This window comes from Vigna umbellata, chromosome 4, assembly GCF_029865625.1.
Source record: "Vigna umbellata cultivar VRB3 chromosome 4, Vumbellata_1.0, whole genome shotgun sequence".
Taxonomy (NCBI): Eukaryota; Viridiplantae; Streptophyta; class Magnoliopsida; order Fabales; family Fabaceae; genus Vigna; species Vigna umbellata.
This window is the reverse complement of record NC_142168.1, coordinates 42,385,445-42,398,859: the sequence shown is the minus strand read 5'-3', so window position 1 is coordinate 42,398,859 and position 13,415 is coordinate 42,385,445. Positions and strand designations below refer to the sequence as shown.

At 34.1% G+C, this 13,415-nt stretch overlaps 1 pseudogene across 1 annotated transcript; it reads left to right on the top strand.

Moving 5' to 3' along the window:
* The first annotated feature begins 5,100 nt into the window (after positions 1 to 5,100).
* On the top strand, positions 5,101 to 9,255 carry LOC124833283 (disease resistance protein Roq1-like; annotated as a pseudogene). Its single transcript, XR_015785943.1, has 5 exons — positions 5,101 to 5,626; positions 5,754 to 6,855; positions 7,056 to 7,346; positions 7,485 to 8,303; positions 8,440 to 9,255. The product of XR_015785943.1 is annotated as a disease resistance protein Roq1-like (transcript).
* Positions 9,256 to 13,415: the final 4,160 nt, after the last annotated feature.

Here is a 13,415-nt window from a genome sequence, read left to right as displayed (position 1 = left end):
AGATAATGCAAATGAAATAATTCCTACATAGCCTTATCTCGTAGATGGTTTTATTTTCCTTCTTTCTTTGTCTTTTATGAGATTATAATTTTGTCTTACTTTTCAAGAACCTCTTGTTGTCCTCAATAGAGTGATCAGAAATGACTACCACACAAATGAGTTAATCTAAAGTAGTCTTATGTACTTCTTTCGATGGTTCACATTTAAGCTCCACATACTTACTAAATATATGTTCCTCATTTACATCAATAAGATTTTGTGTTAGATGAAGCATGAGTGATCATTAAGCTTCACATCTCTACTAATTATGAATTTTGGTATCCTTGTTTCAATATACCATAACCTGTAACTGTTTACCCCAGACACATAACCAAGAAAAATACATTTTTGCACCCTTCCTTCAAGCTTACATGTACTAAATGAACATACTTAGGAAAACCAAAAATTGATAGATCAAAATAATTAGCAAGAGAATTAGACCATACCTCAATAGGGATTTTAACTCAATTGCAGTTAATGAAGATCAATACCAAGCCATAAAGATTGCTTAAGCCAAAATTCTTTTTAATAATTATATTCATGCATTATGAAAAATCATTTTAATGAGGTGTCATCCTCCCAATACAAAGTCATACAATGCCTTTTGATAAAATAGAAATAAGCTCCCACACATTAGAGTGAATATAATCAATCATACCTAATCCTACCCTTAGTCTTGTGGATAGTAGTGCTAAACTTGACTTTGGTTGCTTTCTATAGACACAACGTTCACAAAAGTCGAATTTACCAATTTTATTGTCGCCTAACAAATGACTCCTACTCAAAATAGACAATCCAACCTTACTCATATGCCACAAACAAGTAATATCTTATTTTATATTATGAGAAGATGATATAACAATAACACAATATGCCACAAACAAGTAATATCTTATTTTATATGATGAGAAGATGATATAACAATAAGACAAACACCTGTACTACCTTGTAGAAAGTAGAGATCATTGATAAACTTTTCTTTCATGATAATAAGATCACCTTTGAAGACTTTAATAATTCTACCTTCAATAGAAAACTTATACCCTTGGAAATCATGAATAATAAAATAAACAGATTTTTCTTCAAGTTTGGTATATGTAAAATATTATTTAAACTTCTCACAATATTGTCATGCATCTTGACTTGAACCATTTAAATGCCACAAACCTTGTAAGACATATTATTTCCAATAAGGACAACACCATTACTGATAGATTGGTAAGTAGTAAACCAATCTTGATTAGAACATGTCTTGCTAGGGAACCCAAAATTAATAATTCATGCATCACCCTTGTATCTTACCTAACTTTATCATTTTTTCCGAAGTGAAACTTACCTTAGATTTCTAACAAATACTAATAGTTTCTAAATTTTTGTTTTTTTATAGCCTTCATAGTTAGAATTCCTAATAGATATGGCGTGTTCCTAAATTAAAGAATATAGCATCCTTGTATCTTACTAAACTTTGTAAAAAAAATTTCCACATAAAACTTATCTTAGATTTGGAACAAATAAAAATAGTTTAAAATTTTTTTTCTTATACAACAATTCATAGTTAGAATTTCTAATACCTTTTCTTTCACTTCTCATGTCATGTAATCATCTCCTTCTTTCTTCCACTACAAATTCAGATATGATGTGTTCCTTAGTTTTTCTTCTTCCTTCCGTTACTGAACTAATTAATCAAATTAACAAAAAATAATTTAAATATAAAAATGTGTATTTCAAAATTTTAAAAAATAAAAAAATAATTAGAAAAAAAATTAAAAAGGGAAATGGAAGTTGAGCTTTAAAGCACAACTTCTATAAAAATAAAAATAAAATAAAATAATATAATCTAAGAAAGTATAGAAATGAAGAAATCCTTTGAAATAATGACGACTTCGGTCTTCATTAATTTCCATTCAAATAATCTTTGCATTGCACCACATTAGATACTCAACTCGTATTAAGTAAGCACAACTTTGATTAGTGCTAATTAATAATAGTTGAAGTCATGCTTGACATTAACAACTTCATCATGTATACATAAGTTGTGTTATTGGTATTCGACTTCACTTGCCCTATTCAGAAGTCATCTATAGCAAACATGACTTCTATCTAGTTGTTTCAACTCTAGATGGCCCTTCTTTCTTCTTCCTAAAGACTATTTACAATGAAGATTTTCGAAGGTTCAATAGTTACCAAGTTTGGTTCTTGTTAAGAGATTATATTTAGTTACCAATAACAACAATCTACTATGAATCCATACATATTATTTCAACCAAAATTCTTTTGACAATCCAACATTAGAAAGTATGCAACAAGCTCTCTTTAAAAGAGTTCTATTCATACCTTCTACAAAACGACTTTTGTTGAGGTGTCATCCTCACAAGACAATGTTGTATAATGTCTTCATTTTTTAAAATAACAAGTTAAATTATCCTTCACAAAACTCTAAACCATTGTCATTTTGAAGATACTAAATCTTTTTTCTAGTTTTGATTCTATATAAGCACTTTCCACTTCTTAAAGTGGGGGGTTAATTATGTTTTTAGTCCCTAAACTATTGGTCGTTTCTGGTTTTCGTCCCTCTTTCAAAATAAGGTACAATTTGGTTCTCATTCTTTTCGAAACATTCGTTTTAGTCCTCGGAATTTTGGTTTTAGTCCTCATTTTGTTGACTAAATGAGGACCAAATTTTTAACGGTGTTAGTTTTTGAGGACTAAAACGAACGTTTCGAAAAGAATGAGGACCAAATTGTACCTTATTTTGAAAGAGGGACGAAAACCAGAAACGACCAATAGTTTAGGGACTAAAAACATATTTAACCCTAAAGTGGGAAAGACACCATTTTTGTGCTTAATAACAAACATCCAAACTTTACTTCAATAATCATCAATAAAAATTGTATAGTATGTAGAATAAGCCGAACGATCAACATGAGCAACTGTTTGGTCTATCCCTTATGTGAATGGATTTAAGGACTAAAAACATATTTAACCCTAAAGTGGGAAAGACACCATTTTTGTGCTTAATAACAAACATCCAAACTTTACTTCAATAATCATCAATAAAAATTGTATAGTATGTAGAATAAGTCGAACGATCAACATGAGCAACTGTTTGGTCTATCCCTTATGTGAATGGATTTAAGTGTTGGGCCAGCGTTTAAGACATTGATGTTGGGCCAGCGTTTAAGTCATTAAAATTGGGCTAGAGTTTGATTAATAAATTAATAACAGAATGATTAAAGATATTGATAACTGATTACAAGATAGAGAAGTTGTTTATGAGTAACATCCCAGATTTAAAGGTAAGTTCGTTTTATTGGACCTGTGCCAGTTTAGGGTTCATGAAATAATTTATAAATATAAGGTTAAGATGCAAAGGTAAGTATGTTTTGCTAAAGTCCTAATACTTAATTGTGAGAAAAGGATCATTGATCACACGTCTAACTTGAGCGTCAGAGTGCCTTTTGTAGGTATCTCCCAATTCTGAACTTGAATTGAAGTGTTTGGAGGAGATTCAGAGATCAGAGAATAGGAAGACTACGACAAAAAATGTGTCTCTCGATCCCAATAATTATATACAGAAACAAAAATGAATAAGGACATAACACCGTCTTTTAAAAATTAGGACTCCTCAAATAACGAGTGAACATAATCAACCATACCCAACTTGACTCTAGTCTACTTCTCATATATACAATGTTCCAAAAAGACAAGTTTTGTCACCTAACAAAGACACTCGTTTAAAATAGACATTCCAACTTCACTCATACGTTGAGACACATATGTCCATCCTTTTATCAAATGGTGCACCTTTGAATTAAAAGTTACCTTTGAATAAAAATTCTAAAATTATTATTATTTCTAGGTAAGTCATAGGTAGTAAAAACAACTTATCTACACACGATTTTAATTCTTTTAAATCAAAAGTCGTAAACATAAAAAAGAGTTCAATTTAACTATATTTATACTGAAGTCGAATTGTTGTCGTTATTTAATACATAAATCTAGAAATCGTGCTCTCACAGCACGAGTTTGATAAAAATATTGAAATAAGAAATTGTGTCTGGGAAATAGGACTCTTAATTTGACATAGAAAATCAGAATCTCCCTAATCTTCTCATTGAAATTATGCTGAGTCCCAGTGAGATTCTGCTGCGTATAAGGCACCAAAACCCAATCCACTAAGATTAAGCCCCCCATTATTAGCCCTCTGAAAAACTGCCGAACACCAAATCTTCTTTCAATATTTTCACCAAACTCATTATGAGGATATGACTTCTGATTTCACCACGACTTCAATGACCTTACGGCACATATTATTCCGCATAAGGACAACACCACATTAATAATCCATGCATCACCCATGGATCTTATCTAACCTTATCATTTTTTTTCAACTGAAACTCCTTACATTTCTAACAAATACTAATACTTTCTAAACTTTTGTTCTTATATAGCATTCATAGTTAGAACTCCTAACACCTTAGATACTATGTGTTCCTAAATTAATGAAGATAACATCCTTATATCTTAGGTTTAATCCTTTTCGACATTCTTATTTATGTACGAATGTCTCAATTGGGTCCTCGTTTTCTAAAGTGTATCAAAATGGTCCTTAATTTTGTATCAATTGAATCTTTTCCGTTAAGTTGGCTGGACGGCGTTAAAAAAATTGATGAGTGGATGCTGAGATGACGAACAAACGCTCATCCACCAGGGAACGAACGCTCGTCCACCAACGAACGAACGTTCGTCGACCACCGAACGAACGCTCGTCCAGCAGTAAGAGGTCGACGAGCGTTCGTTCTCTGGTGGACGAGCGTTCGTTCGCTGGTGGACGAGCGTTTGTTCGTCATCTCAGCATCCACTCATCAATTTTTTTAACGTCGTCCAGCTAACTTAACGGAAAGGACTCAATTGATATCAATTTTCAAAATTAGGGACCATTTTGATACACTTTAAAAAACGAGAACCCAATTGAGACATTCGTACATAAGGGATGTCGAAAAGGATTAAACCTATATCTTACTTAACTTTGTCAATTTTTTTTTCTTCTTATATAGCGATTCATACTTAGAATTCCCAATACCTTTCCTTTCACTTCTCATGCCATGCAATCATCTCCTTCTTCCTTCCCTTACAGATTCAGATATGATGTGTTCCTCAGTTTTCGAGGGAAAGATACCCGCCAAGGTTTCACAGGAAATCTCTACAAATCTCTTTGTGACAGAGGAATTCACACCTTCATCGATGACCACCACCTTCCCAGAGGAGACCAGATTTCCTCTGAACTTGAGAACGCAATCCAAGACTCCAGAATTTTCATCATTGTCCTCTCTCAAAACTATGCATCTTCCTCCTTCTGCTTAAATGAACTTCATTACATCCTGAGGTTTATTAAGCATAAGGGTCGGTTGGTTTTCCCAGTTTTTTATGGAGTTGACCCTTCTCATGTGAGACACCACACAGGTACTTTTGGAGAGGCGTTGGCTCATCATCAAAATAATTCTTATTACAACTGGGAGAAGCTTGAGACATGGAAGATGGCTCTGCATCAAGTGGCTAACTTGTCTGGCTACCATTTCAAACATGGGTACACCATTCCTCTCCCATTATTTTCTTTTAAAACTTTTCATACTGATAAATTTTGGAGCACAGACTTTTAAAAAAGCATATAAAGAGTTTAGCTTGACTTCTCACAAAATTTTCTGATTGAACAGGGAAGGATATGAATATGAGTTCATTGAGAGGATTGTTGAGTTGGTCTGCAGCAAGATTAACCGTGCTGCTTTACATGTTGCGGATTACCCAGTTGGATTAGAGTCACAGGTGCTGGAAGTAAAGTTGCTTCTAGATGTTGGATGTGATGATGTTGTCCACATGGTGGGGTTCCACGGACTTGGTGGAGTAGGGAAAACGACACTTGCTGCTGCAGTTTATAATTCCATTGCTGACCATTTTGAAGCTTTATGTTTTCTTGAAAACGTGAGAGAAACTTCGAGCAAACATGGGTTACTGCATCTCCAAAGCAACCTTCTTTCTGAAACAGTAGGAGAGATTAAGTTAACAAGTGTCAAAAAGGGAATTTCTGTAATACAGCACAGGCTCCAGCAAAAGAAGGTTCTTTTGATTCTAGATGATGTTGACAAAGAGGAACAACTAAAGGCACTTGCTGGAAGACCACATTGGTTTGGTCTAGGCAGTAGAGTCATCATAACAACTCGAGACAAACAGTTGCTAAAATGTCATCGGGTTAAAAGAACATACGAAGTGAACGAATTGAATGAGGAAAATGCTCTTGAATTACTTACTTGGAAAGCTTTCAAGTTTGAACAATTTGATCCAAGTTACAAGGATGTTTTGAATCTGGCAGTAACTTATGCCTCGGGCCTTCCATTGGCTTTGGAAGTAATAGGTTCCAACTTATGTGGAAGAAATATAGAACAATGGAAGTATGCTTTGGATAAGTACAAGAAAATTCCTAAAATGGATATCCAGGACACACTTAAAGTGAGTTATGATGCTTTGGAAGAAGATGAACAGAGTGTTTTTCTTGACATTGCTTGTTTCTTCAAAAACTATGATTTGGCAGAGGTCGAAGATATACTTCGTGCTCATCATGGTCATAGCATTAAACATCATATTGACGTGTTGGTCGAAAAATCTTTCATAAAGATTAGTTTGGATGGTAAAGTGACACTACATAATCTGATAGAAGACATGGGTAGAGAAATTGTGCGGAGAGAATCACCCAAAGAGCCTGGGAAACGTAGCAGGTTATGGTTCCCTCAGGATATAGTTCAAGTTTTAGAAGACAATAAGGTGAATAAGATTGATTAATTGGATGGTTTGGTTTTTCCTCTTTAACATGGAACTATCCCTTTTGAATATTATATGTTCGTGTCATGTCACAGTTACTTGTATTGTATGCTTTATAATTTGTACACTTCTCTATGTATGCATGTTGAAATCCTAATATTGAATCATGTCTTGTGGTTGTTTCATGATTTTTCTATTGAAAGGGAACTGGTCAGATTGAAATCATATGCGTAGATTTCCCTTCATTTGAAGAAGTGGAAATAGAATGGGATGGAGATGCCTTCAAAAAGATGAAAAATCTCAGAACACTTATTATCAGAAATTGTCATTTCTCCAAAGGTCCAAAACATCTTCCTAATTCTTTGAGAGTGATGGAATGGTGGAGATATCCTTCACAGAATTTTCCACAGGATTTTCATCCGAAGAAACTTGCTGTATTCAAGTTACCATACTGTGAGTTTACATCACTAGAGTTGACTGACTTATTAAGACAGGCAAGTGTATTGAGTTCATTTCCTTGTTTCTGTAACTTGATAACTTCACTTCAAGGCCATTTATGTGTTTCCATGTGATGTTTATATCCGTAAGTTATCTTTTACTTTGTTGATTTGCTTTCTTTTTGTATGTTGCAGAAGTTTGTGAATATGACAAGTTTAAATTTTGACGAATGTCGATATTTGAAACAGATACCTGATGTATCTTGTCTCATACATTTGGAAAATTTGTCATTTCGATGGTGTCCAAAATTATCTTCACTTCACTACTCAGTCGGGTTCTTGGAAAAACTTAAAATCTTAGATGCAGAAGGTTGCTCCAGGCTCAAGAGTTTTCCTCCAATCAAGTTAACTTCTCTTGAGCAACTCAAACTTCGGTATTGTCACAGTCTTCAAAATTTTCCAGAAGTATTAGGAAACATGGAATATGTAAGAGAACTTGACTTGAAAGAAACTCCTGTAAAAAAATTCCCACCTTCATTTCGAAATCTTACACGGCTGCAAAAGTTACATCTGTGTTTGAGTGTTCGAGTAATGAAAAGTGGTTGTGATGGCCTTCCCCTTTCAAGCATTTGCATGATGCCAGAACTGGTTGATATTGCAGCAAATGAATGGGAAGGGGGGCTTTTCCGTGAAGCCAATGAGGGTGCAGAAAAAGTGAGCTCAATCTTGTCTACAAACGTTCAATATCTTCAACTCAGATGCTGCAACTTAACAGATGATTTTTTTCCAACACTTCTCCCATGGTTTGCTAATATGAAGAACTTAGACCTATCAGGGAATAATTTCACAGTCATTCCAGAATGCATCAAAGAATTCCACTTTTTAACAAGGCTTAATTTGAACTTCTGTGAGCGACTTCAAGAAATTAGAGGCATTCCTCCAAACCTGAAACATTTCTTTGCAATAGATTGTCAATCCTTGACTTCCTCATGTAGAAGCATGTTACTAAATCAGGTATTGATTTTACACATTGAATAAGAACGAGCAAGTTGAACAATATATAAGGAAAATTTTAAATTGAAGGTGGTATTTTCAATATCAGAATTGTATATCATGCGCCTAAACTTGATAAATTGTTTATGATTAACAGGAACTGCATGAGGCTGGAAGCACCTTCTTTTATTTGCCAGGAGCCAAGATTGCAGAGTGGTTTGAGATTCAAACATTGGAACTGCCAATTTCTTTCTGGTTTCGTGGCAAACTCCCAGCCATGGCTATTTGTCTTGCAATGGAACGAGTGTGGGAGTATTCCTCATCAGAAGGTGGTAAATACAGACCCTTGGTGATCCATAGCACATTTAGACTCATGTCACCCATTGTGATCATCAATGGCAACGAACATTTGTTAGAAACTTGGGAGATGTTGGATGATTGTACTTGTGTTTTTGACCTGAGGGAGACAAAACTGAAAAATGATTTAGATGAAGAACTTGTGGAAAACGAATGGAACCATGCAGAGGTTACGTGTCGATACGTGAGTTTAGACCAAACCTTAATAAAACATGGAATCCATGTATTTAAACAGGAAAGTAGCGTGGAAGAGATTCGATTCACTGATCCTTCCAGAAAAAGAAATCTTGATATGATGAACTCAATAGCTCAAAATCACAGCAGCAACAGTTGCTGAAAAAACAAAGATGAGTGCACAAAGAAGTTGGTGAAACACAGTTTGTGCAGCAGGGAAAACTGTCCAACACCACTGTTTCTCATTTCTTCATGCTTCAGCAATCAATTGGTTACTGTGAATAATTCTACCATCATATGTTAGTATTTCATGTGCAGTGTGACCTTTTTCATTCTCTACTCTACTTTTGAAGTTTAATTGAGATTATGACATTGTTGATCCAGGTCTGAGTATCATAGTTCAACATTGTTTATTAATAAATGTCATTAATTATTTCTCCCACGTTAAAGTGGTGTTTATTTTTCCACCAATATCATTAGGATTATTTTATTGTTAATCTAGGCTGCAATTATTTTCTAAGCAACTTCAATTAATATTTTCTTAGTCAACATTAACTATATTTCTAAGTTGATATCGAACATATTCTTTAGTTGTTTTTCAATCAATATCACTTGAAATATATTTTTTATACAACGGAGTTTAAAATTACCTCTCGATTAACATAGTTAAAAACTATTATTATTTCACACTTGCTTAAGTCAAAATTTTCTTGGAAGAAGAATATTTTTTAGCAAAATTATAGTTGTTCCTATTATAGTTATTCGGTTTGAAAATTAAGCTCGTAATGCACTTATGCCATTTGGTTAGCCATTACTCTAAATGCATTTTCATGTTAACTAACTTTTTTATTTCATATTTATTTTACTTTCTTTATCAAAAGTACGGATTTAGGCAACCTTGAAATTCATTTGTCACACGATTAACAAATAACCAAAGTTAGGTTTAAAAGTTTTACATAACGATAATAAATAAAAACAAAAAAACATTAATTAGAGTCGTATATTAACTACACGACTTTTCCAGTTATATTGAAGTCTTGTTAGTATAACACAACTTTAACTTTAGTGTGAAAAGGTTGTGTTATTTGAATACGATTTCTTTTTCATTAGACAAACAAGACTTTTCCACATTTCTACTATTTAAAAAACTATAAATTTGATAAAATTAAAATGAATTGCCCTAGTCTAGTAAACAAATAAAATGTGTGATATTCCATTGAGGTAAAAAGAAATAAAGTAAATTTACTTACTTGTCAATATAAATTGTTCGGTATAGAAGAAAATGAAGACACAGAGATTTGTTTAACCAAATTTAAATTGTAGATCTTGATATCCATAAACTTTTTCTTGTTATAAGTGATAGTAGATATTTTGTCTTAAAGTGTTATCTAACAGTTATCTAGATACATATATGATGTTAGACACCTTATAGCATTAGACTCATCTTATTTGTTTAGTGCATATGAAGATCCGTAGTAGATTATTTAGTAATTTTCTATTAAAGTTAGTTAGAAAGTCTTTTATAGCCTTTTATATGATAGGCTCATGCTTATTGTTGTATATGAGATATCGATTTACAATAATGATAAATATAAGTGCTGAATTGTAAATATACAAGACATTCTTTGTTATCTCTTCTTACTTTAAGAGTTTTTTCATTTTTAATCTTTTTAGGTATGATTTTCTGTCGATCATGCAGGATAAACAGCAAGTCGAATTATATATTGAATTTTCATTTTAATTTTAAAACTTACTTTAACAATTTTCTTTGTATGTGTTTGCAGTTGAATGTCTAATCATAATGTCATGGACATAATTGGTCATGTGCTTAGGTTGCAAAGGATGTCATTTGCTTAGGTTAGGATAGTTTAAGGTGTTTTCGCATCATGATTTGAATGAATTATCATAGTAATCATTCTTTTATTATGATAAATTTGACTTATTCCTTTTTGTTTTTACATGTTTCTTATGTTACAAACTAGACTAGAGTTATTTAGATGATGACTAAAAAATTCAAAAGATCCATAAAACTAAAAGGGTCAACTCAGTTCGTTTAAGTCTGTCCTAATATTAGTCCGTCAAAAATAGGTCGAACCGAGCTTGCTTGTTGTCAGAACCTATTAAAATATATCCAACGCCACCTGTGAGTATCATTAAATGCACCCACGACACTTGCTCAGATGCATTAAAAATGCACTCAAACTCTGACGCACAAATTGCCAAGTGTCAAAATGGAACATTCGGAAGTCAGTAAGTGGAGTGCAGGTGTCAGCAGAAGAGCGCACGACCGTTTGACGTGGGGCAAACAAAAATGATTTCTGAAAAACCTGCCACACTCTTCTGCACGCATTGTCTTCCTCCCAAACTCTGAATATCCATTTTCTCCTCCTTCTCTCTAGAAAACTCTTCCTTCTCTCTACTGAAACTCATCCTTTCTCTTCTCCGTTCATCATTCAGAAACCATAGAAGTACTCCCGGCATCGTGAGCTTCTTACTGGACCGAACAATTTCAAAGTCTGAAGCTGGTAAGTTCTCGACCTTAGCTGTTCGTTTTTGGGTTACCTGCAAAACCAAGATTTGGTTGCATGCAGGGGTACAATCTAAATTCTTATGTATTTTTATGGTTAGACTTAGTTGGAGGAATTAAGAAAATCGTTGAGGGTAGAAAGCTGTAGTTGGACGAATCAAAATCATACTCTTAGGACGTTCACCACTGATCCAGGTAAGGGAAGCTTATTCAATTTAATTCGTATGTTTTATTTGTGCTGTATGGACGTTTTTGTGTTGCATGAAGCATGATCTATGTTATTGGATTTTTGATATCTGATCATAAGTATGAACTGAAGTATGTTGAATATGAGATGTATTATGATATGATTATTTGAAAGTATGAAATGTATATGCTGAAAAATGAGTAAATGGAATTGAAATCTTTAAATATGAACTTCCCTATGATAACGTATGTTCGTCATTGAATGGTCCTTGACCGTTCGGTGTTGTTAGTAAACTTCTTTGAAATGGAATTCTTTCATTTGGAAAGAATTCTAGTTGAGGACGAACGCCCTCTTGTATTAGTGCTACGTTTGAGCGTTCGGCCAAACGTAGATGCCCTGAGTGTTAAGTGAGGAGTGGAGAAGCTTGAAAATATATATATTCGGACACTTAGTCATTCTTAAAAACCTAACTTTATCATCTCGTCTTATATAAATTTCTATTTCTAATATTAATTCGAACCAGTGATGAGTCTCGACCCAAAGCGTTCGTTATGAGTGGCGCTCGGTCTTATACCGAACGCTCGTCCTTGTCTTTAATTACCAAACGGGTGGAAATAGCGTTCGTCCAAAATTTCAGTAAATACGTATTATCGCGTTCGGTCATTGACTGGCAGTCGGTATTTATAATTGAATTGATCTCGGTATAGTTCTTTATTCGTCTTGTGGTGTCTATATCCATTTGGATTCGACCTAGAGCCTTTGTACTTAACTTATTTTGAGTATTGATCGGATCTTCCTAGAGTCAGTTCATTTAACTGATTCAAGTGGTAATGACGTTCGTCATATAATATGTGTCGGTTTTATTCTGTTTGAAACGAGGATTTCCTCGGTCTCGTTTTTAACGTTCGTCCTCGTTATGAAGAGGGCTGAACGTTCGTCCTTTTATGTAATTAGAACGGAAGATGAAAATGATATTAAGGTGAAAAAATTATAAAGAATGAACAGTATAAGAGATGAAATGATGGTTGTGGATTTTGAACGAGCGTTCCAGGGAGGAACGACTCTTGGATGAAAGTTGGAATTTGTAAAGAATGAATGTGGACAAAGCTTAGCTGGTGATTCATCCTGATGTTCCGTGAGTGCTCGTCCTCACGTAGAGGGGAGTATGTCATGTGTGGGAACGGCAGGAGGTCTTAGTCCTTAGGGGTACTTTGGATGGAAGGGACTAACCTCGGGTGGCAGTTGATGATAAATTCCAGTTACTACACCACCTGGGTGCACGAACGTCGTAGCTACACAGAATTCATACAGTCCGGACAGTCAGTCTAGTATCAGGAATTGATTGAGTTAAAGAATTGAGTGAATTATATGTTGTGAATTATTCGATATGTTCGATGTGTTATGAAATGCATGTTATTACTTGAATTAAATTCAATAAGCTTACCCTTCGTTTTTCCTTGTGTTGTCTCGTTTTGTACGTCCGTCCTTGTCCTTGCAATGATCATCCGTGTGGATGTGAGCAAATGGAGAGGCGTTGCTTGAGGAGACGCTTGCGGAAGGTATTTTGGAGGAAGAAAATCTCGTCGATGTTGAAGTGAAGGCCGAACAGTAGTACGTTCGGTTATCTGTTTAGTTTAGTTAGATTAAGAGTGTTGTATTAGAGCGACCCCTTCCCTTTTTGCTTAATTTGACCGTTCAGTATTTCTATTTTGTAAACCGTTCGGTCAGGTATGCTCAGATTGTACATCTTTAATATTTGTATAGTTATGTAAGGCCGTTCGGCCACGGGCGTGCTTTATTTCTTTAATGTAAGACTGATTTGATATATTAATATATGTGAATATTCTATTTGTATGGTTTATGACTGTATTTATGGGATGTTACACTT